The sequence below is a fragment of the Protopterus annectens genome, chromosome 2.part1 (assembly GCF_019279795.1).
Source record: "Protopterus annectens isolate FY-2018-M chromosome 2.part1, PAN1.0, whole genome shotgun sequence".
In the NCBI taxonomy this organism is placed as follows: Eukaryota; Metazoa; Chordata; order Ceratodontiformes; family Protopteridae; genus Protopterus; species Protopterus annectens.
In genome coordinates, this window is record NC_056729.1 from 1,874,898,792 (window position 1) to 1,874,906,550 (window position 7,759).

Here is a 7,759-nt window from a genome sequence, read left to right on the forward strand (position 1 = left end):
GTATCTGTAGTCCCATGTGGATGTTATTTCTGTTCAAGTAACCTACTATATTTACTTGCATAATCTACCAGATCCACACATACAATGCAATATCATAATAATCCTTACAAGTACTGTGTAAGTTATGGACTTACCTTGCAAATGCAGCAGCTGACACAACCATAGTTCAGGGATGAATGTCTGATGCAAGCAGTAGACAGCCAATACATGAGTAGGTACAGGATGTGTGGGTTGCCTGCATCATTTTTAATTTTTATATGTGAATAGGAGTAAGCTGTCAGTCCCTAGGGCCATTGTCAGTGAATATGCTATGTGTTGCCTCTTAGCTAAAGCTAGGGCATACTGAGTATGCCTATGTCTGCCCAGAGGGACATCAGCAGGGGGTTTCTTCTCAGAGTCATCTTGTGACTGTGGATACGGTGACCTAGGCACTGGTGGAGGGCCTGTGTATGCTGTCCCTTTGCTGATCCTGCTGCAGCTGTTTCCACAGGACCATATTGTGTAGCATAGCACATACTGTGAATATCTGTGCACATGTGGCTGGAGAATACTGCAGGGTTCCACCAGATATATCAAGGCACTGGAACCGTGACTTCAGAAGCCCAAACACATGGTCTATAATGTTCCTAGTTTGTGCATGTGCCTCAATATGGCACTCTTCTGTGTGTGTGTGTGTGTGTGTGTGTGTGTGTGTGTGTGTGTGTGTGTTTGCATTTCTGATTGGTGTCATCGTCCACGGCTCCAGGTAATAGCAGCATCCCCAAAGTAAATGGCCATGTGGGATGTCCCCCCAGCAAACATCTGGTACAGCTGTGATGTGTGCCAGATATGGGAGTTGTGATAACTGCCAGGGATGCCAGCACACACATTCAGGATAATCCCCTGGGAATTTCACATAATTTGGCAGTTGATGGAGTGGCATCCCTCGCAGTTAACATAGATTCTAGCCTGCTCGCCAGGTGGAGCCTTAATGTGTACATGGGTGCAATCTATGGCATCCAGTACCTCAGGGTAGTGTGCTACACAGTAGAACTGTTGAATATTGCTGGCCCTCACCTTAGGGGAGAAGGGAAAAGATATGTGTTCACTAGCATGTGGTAGCATAGCATCCAGAAACTGGTGGAGTATCCTGGATGCAGATGCCTGTGACACCCCCATCATGTTCCAAGTTACTCTTTGAAATGTACCTGTAGCTGATATCCTAAGGGCTACACATACCTTTGTTTCCACTGACATGGGTTCCCCTCTGTTGACTCTGGTTCTGAGTTGAAGGCGGCAGAGCTTAGTGAGTTCTTGTAATATTTCCCCGTCCACCCTGTAGCACTCTGCAGTGTCCAGCTCATCTAGCTCCTGGAAGGTTACCCTGGGCCTGAACACTCCTCTCCTTCTTGGCCTAGGCTATTGTCAGCAGCACCAGCAGCAATGACTTCATCCTCTAGCACATATAGATGTAGAATAGCTGCAGCAGCCCCTAGCAGTATCTCAGTTAAAATTCCCAAGTCTGTGTTCCAGTGGTCAAGAGTACTGTGGGAAAATCAGAATGTAGGGTGTATGCATGCTTTATACAGGTCTGTTGTAGGTCTAGCATGTGTGATTGGCTAATTATTATACATTTCACCTACCTAGATTCTAATTAACATCATTTACTGGCCCTACTTTATTAAACAAAGTGGCACTCGGTGCCACACAGTGCAGCATAGCTCATACAAAGGCCAGAATCAATAATTGAATATATCTGGTTTTAATTGCTTGCTACCTGTGTCATCACTATGACCTGGGTGGGCTTTTTCACATGAACATGTTCAGCTATGCAGCGCACTGTGTAAACACTCACACCAAGAATTACAAAATTCTTTAAACTAATGGGACACCCCCCCCCTCCACTGGCATCCACATCCAGTGGAAATATCAACAAGGTGTAGGAGCGTAAACAAAAGAGATCTGCGGACATGGTTTCTCCCTTTACTGATTCAACAAATTCACCTAATTTGCATACACATCCATGCTGACAGACTGGTAACTACATGGTTCATAGCCATATGACCTAGGCAACAGCACCAATGCACCACTGTATGGACCTGATGCAATGTCCTATAATACATTTCTGAGAAATATTATAAAATACTTATTATTGCTTTTTTTTCAGTTCAGCATGCTTGCGCACTGTGGCGCATAGTGCAAACATGCTGAAATCATTAAAAAAATATATTTTTACATATTACCTTGCATTTTCTGACATCCACAATGCATTTTTCACACACCTATATATGTGATCTAACCATTTCAGGGGAGTTATGTCCATATTTTTGGACTTTTACATCCCCTTCTTTTCATTTACACTCCTGTATGCATAAAATTGCCACGTACCCTGCAGACATGGATGCAACGTCTACACAGATGCCTTTCTGCTTGTTGGATTGCTCCAGCTGGGTCATTTGCATAAGATTCACCTGTTTATGAGGTAATTTGCATTACACAGAACTTTCCTTGTTTGCACATGCTCGCGCGCCGCTAACCAGGGCTTACTTGTTTCTTTCTGAGTTTATTTCAGTATTTTTTGCATTGAGTTGCACTTTATGTATATGTATATTTACTTTTTTGACTGTTCTTAATAATTGCATGTCTGTCATTTATGTAATTAATACTTGGAGAGTCACTGAAACCAGAGTCTGATTCCTTGTATATGTGCATACTTGGCCAATAAATGTGATTCTGATTTCTGAATCTAAAACCATTCGCGCTCATGTACGCATTGCAGCAGGATGCTACACAAAAAAAAATTGTGCAGGCTTTAATGAATTCCCGACTGTGAGTATTTACATCTGTTCACAGTGCCTACCATTTGCACATCCATAACATAGGTCAGTGAGACTATTCACCTCTGAGATTTTTATTCATTTATTTTTTATTTATCTATCTATGAATATTTTTTTCTTTACGTAAAAATAAATAAATGACTTGAATAGTGTCATCAACCTGTGCTGCAAAGGTGCATCAGCTTTCAGTTCATACCCCTTAAGTGCATTTTTGGACTATAACTTCCAGTTTAGCTGTTATCATATCATGATTTCACAGCACCTAACCATATTTTAAATGTTGAGCATATTTCAAATGATGACAACAGCATTTACCCCATGACTTTACGGCCTGCAAACTGTAGTGAAATATGGTGGAAAAGTATAAGAACTATGTATCTTAAGGAGAAAACAGTGCCACAGAGCTGACTGATGTCAAATTGGCTTTCTCTGGCTGTCCAAAGTTGTCATGACATCACCAAAGGGGTCCTGAGTGGCATCACGGTGCTGTGTCTTTTTTTTATTATTATTATTTTTAATTACCACAGCATGACATCACCTCGGAAGGACATGGATATTTCAGCTAACAGCAATGATTAAGAGAAGAGCAGCTGAGTTTGCACTTGCAAATGTTGTTGTTTGTCTTTTGGCTTTTCCCGGTTAGGGGTCACCACAGCGGAACTCCGGTCCGCTAATGATTGGCAGTTGATTTTTACGTGCCGAGTGAGATTGCACTTGCAAATAATGCCAACAAAAACCTTGACTTGACTTTAAAGATACAGACTCTGAGAAAGCTGAGCAAATCCCTTTACACTGAAATGATGCTGGGTTCTTGAGGTAAAAGCAAATGACTACTATGTATGAATTGACATTGTCTGGGGAACCTTACCACCCCTTTTTGTATTAGCATATATGTATGTATTTGTATGGGCTAAGATCTGTACTTAAAATGTATTCAGACCAATACTGTGTTCTGTAATGCATCTTCTTTCATGATTTCCATTTCTGATCCTTATCATTTAGATAAAAAGGAATAAAAAAAGCAAATGTTCTTGAGCAAAAGTATATAAATATATGCCAGTTGTGTGTGTAGATATATATATATATATATATATATATATATATATATATATATATATATATATATATACAGATGTTCTTAAATGTGTACAAAGAAATAATCCCTTTAGTAAAGAAAGTATAGCTCTTCAAAATGCCTAATCCACACACACAGGATATAGATTGTATCGGGGATAATATCAGCTTGGCAAATAAGGCCACACTCTGCACTCTGACTGCAGCAGTAAAGTGTCAATGACCTTTGGTAGTGTCAGCTTGCATGGATGGATTTAACTGCTGCACTAATACTTGCTTACATTTTATTACTTACACTTGCTTAACTTGTTATCCATTAACTCAGGTTTTGGCTGGCCATGGTGAACACATTCTACAGGATACAAATAAACTTGTTTGGACATTACTATTTGTGAACTGAATGTAGAACACAGAGAGATGAAACATTAAAGTCATGCCTGGGACTGATACTACTAAATAAACAATGGCCAGCTTTGAGTCATTGTTGTTGCAAGGAGCAGTGGTAAAATATCATAGTCTGTCTCATAGAATTTTGGCATCTCACAATTATCTTGCAAGTGGGAGAAGTCATACTATTGTGTATGCAAATTTATGCTAATAAGTTATGTAAATGTTTGGTTGGATGTAATAACTTTTCATTGACTATTGTCCAGATTTTTTCCGTTGCAGTGGCATTGTAATTTTATTAGCCTTTTTGGGCTGATTTCTATCCCTTTCAACATTCTGGCTTAAAACGCGTGTGTTTGCACATTTCTCGCATCGTGCAGCACCGCAAGGCTACAGGTAAATTATTCCAGGTGCCAGAAAGTCTGCTCTTTAAATTTTCCCTTAGAATTAGCTGGTTTCTCAGTAGTAGCACTAAAATCTGAACCCCTGTGACTAGCACTTGCTCTAGAACCTGCTGGAAAGCACTAGGAAGCCTGAAACTGATACAAGCACTCAACTCTCTTTGTCAATACAAAGAAATTAATCATAGGCACTAAACAGCCTGTAATTGCAAAGTACCTTGCAAAGGTAAGGGAAAACAGCTCTTATACTTTACAAAAAAGCACCTAAACAGGCATATCCAAGGGTCAGCTTCCAGTGATTTCTCCTGTCCACCTGGTGAATCTGGGAAGTTCTGCGGCAATGCGGCAACTGCCTCATGTACACAGACAACCCTCTCCTCCTACCACCTAACACTACAACCTGCGAGAGATGCACTTTACATAGCCAAACTGGAAGTAAAGCTCTCTCCAGCCAAGATTGTGCTAGACAGTCAAGAGGAGAAGGTTAACACCTGCACTATAGCTCAAGCAACTCATAGCCTTTCAAAACCCACACCATCAACACCCACACATAGCAACACTAAACCCACATATGCAGAGGCCCTTAACATTAACCTGCCCAAGCAACAAGGACCTCCGAAGCTGAAATGCAAACAAACACCAGTCACAACCAAAGTGACACACAGATCACAACACCAGTGTGCCACCCAGTAACAGCCCCTAAGGCAAGACAATGTACCTAACACTTTAGTCATAGGTGACTCTATAGTCAGGCACACTGATGTCACACTCACAAGGCTGAACAAGGTGAAAATTACAGTCAGCTGCCTGTCGGGTGCCGGTATCCATGACATAACGCATGCAATCAAGTCACTCCACAACAAGTACAAATACGACTCTGTCATTGTCCATGCTGGAGTGAATGACTTGAGACGTACCTCCCTGGACTACATGAAAAGAGACATGGAAGAGCTCTTGGATCATGTGGCCCAGGCAGGTATGACCCTAGCCTTGAGTAGCATTCTGCCTTGGCCCAGAATGATACCACAGTATAAGGACAAAATGATTGACTTTAACAATTGGCTAAGCTTCTGGTGTCATTCAAAGGGGATCCTGTATCTGTCTGCCTTGGAAGACATGATCGACAAACCACGATGCTTTGCCAGAGATGGTCTGCACCTGTCACCACTGGGATTCAGGTTACTGGCTAAAGCTCTTGCCACCCCTATAGCGCCTTTTTTTAGGCAAGGTTCAAAGGACAAAACCACCGCCATAACAGATACAAGCATTCAAAATATGAAGGTAATGCTACTCGATGCTAGAAGTCTAAACCTCAAAAAGGACTCTCTCGAGGCACTCCTAAAAATGGCTCCAGAGAGCACCCCTGCAATACCAGGCTACAACTCTTACCACACTTTTCGGCCACAAAACCAAGACTGAAACACTAAAGGTGGAGGAGTGTCCATATTCACCAAGGATATTCACACCTCCAGGCTAGTTGCCCAACACAATGCATCTGAAATTCTCCAAGTGTAACTAACACTAGGTAAGACTGCAATCCAAACTGTAGCTTGCTACAGATCCCCACCATGCCCCAAGATTCTCACTACACCTTTCTAAACATACTGGAAAATATTAAGATACAACCAAACACCCTAATACTGGGTGATTTCAACAAACCTGCCATTAACTGGGAAAACTATTCGGGTACCAACTCCTTTTCCCAACGGTTCTTGGAATTCATAAATTCCAATGCCCTGGATCAACTAATCCATTGTCCCACCAGGCGCTGCAATATCCTAAACCTGGTCATTACCAACATGGGAGATACATGCTCCACACCAGTGGTCACCCCCTCATTGGTTAGGTCTGACCATAATCAAATCACCCTTGACATCCACATCCCACCCCCACCCCCCAGTAAGGAAATCTCCTTAAAAAACTTCTCCAAAGCCAACTTCACGCTACTGAAGTCAGAAGTGACAAACTTCTTGACACCCATGCAGATGGGATCTGAAAGTTTGACTGCAGAATCTTACACTAAGGCACTGTACGAGCACATTCTCTCGTGCATGAATCGTGCCATCCCAAATAGAACCAAGATGCTCTCCTCCAAAAAAAGGAAGCCAATCTGGTGGTCCCCTGCTATAAACAAACTATACAACAGAAGGAAGAAACTATTGCAGAAAAGAGGAAAATCCCAGGATGCAAAAAACTCCCTCAACAGCCTCAGTAAGAAGATGAGATCCCTCATAAAATCCTCAAAAGCTAGTTACAAAAATAAAATTTCTAAAGATTCCAAAGACAACCACAAGGCATTCTATAGTTATGTCAAAAATCTAAATTGCAATGCTCAGATCTGCTCTGAGCTTCAAGAGAATGGCATTAAATATACTGATCCCAAGGATATTGACAATATCCTGGCAGATCGATTTACTGCCAACTTCACCCCCTCTCACCCACTAAAGAAGCCATCTCAATACCAAAAGATTGCCAAATTCCAGTAATCACGGCCACACAGGTAGAAACCGCACTGTACAAAGCTAAGAATACAGCATCCATGGGACCAGATGACATCACAAGCTGTGTACTACATGAACTACAAAATGAACTGGCACCTCACCTAAGTGTCATGTTTAATCATAGCCTCACCTCAGGCTTCGTGCCCACTGAGTGGCGCACAGCTACAGTTATCCCACTCCACAAGGGGGATCCACCTTGGATCCTGGGAACTACCGTCCCATCAAGTCCGATGAGCCTGATCTGCAAGGGCATGGAACACATTATCATGGAACTTATAAGCAAAGACATTGGCAACCTTCTAACACTGGATCCCACCCAGTTTGGGTTTGTGAAGGGCCGATCTTGTCTCCTGAACCTGAATGACTTCTTCAAATCAGTCCCCAGAGCTGTGGACAAGGGTAAGGTCATCTACACAGCCTATCTGGACATTGCCAAGGCCTTTGACACGATCCCCCACTCTGGAATCATAGATAAACTTCCTAAGCTGGGCATAAATCCCTATGTCACTCGATGGGTTGCCAACTGGCTTGCTGACAGAACCCAGACTCCAAATCCCAAGGCTTCCCAGGGACCAAAACT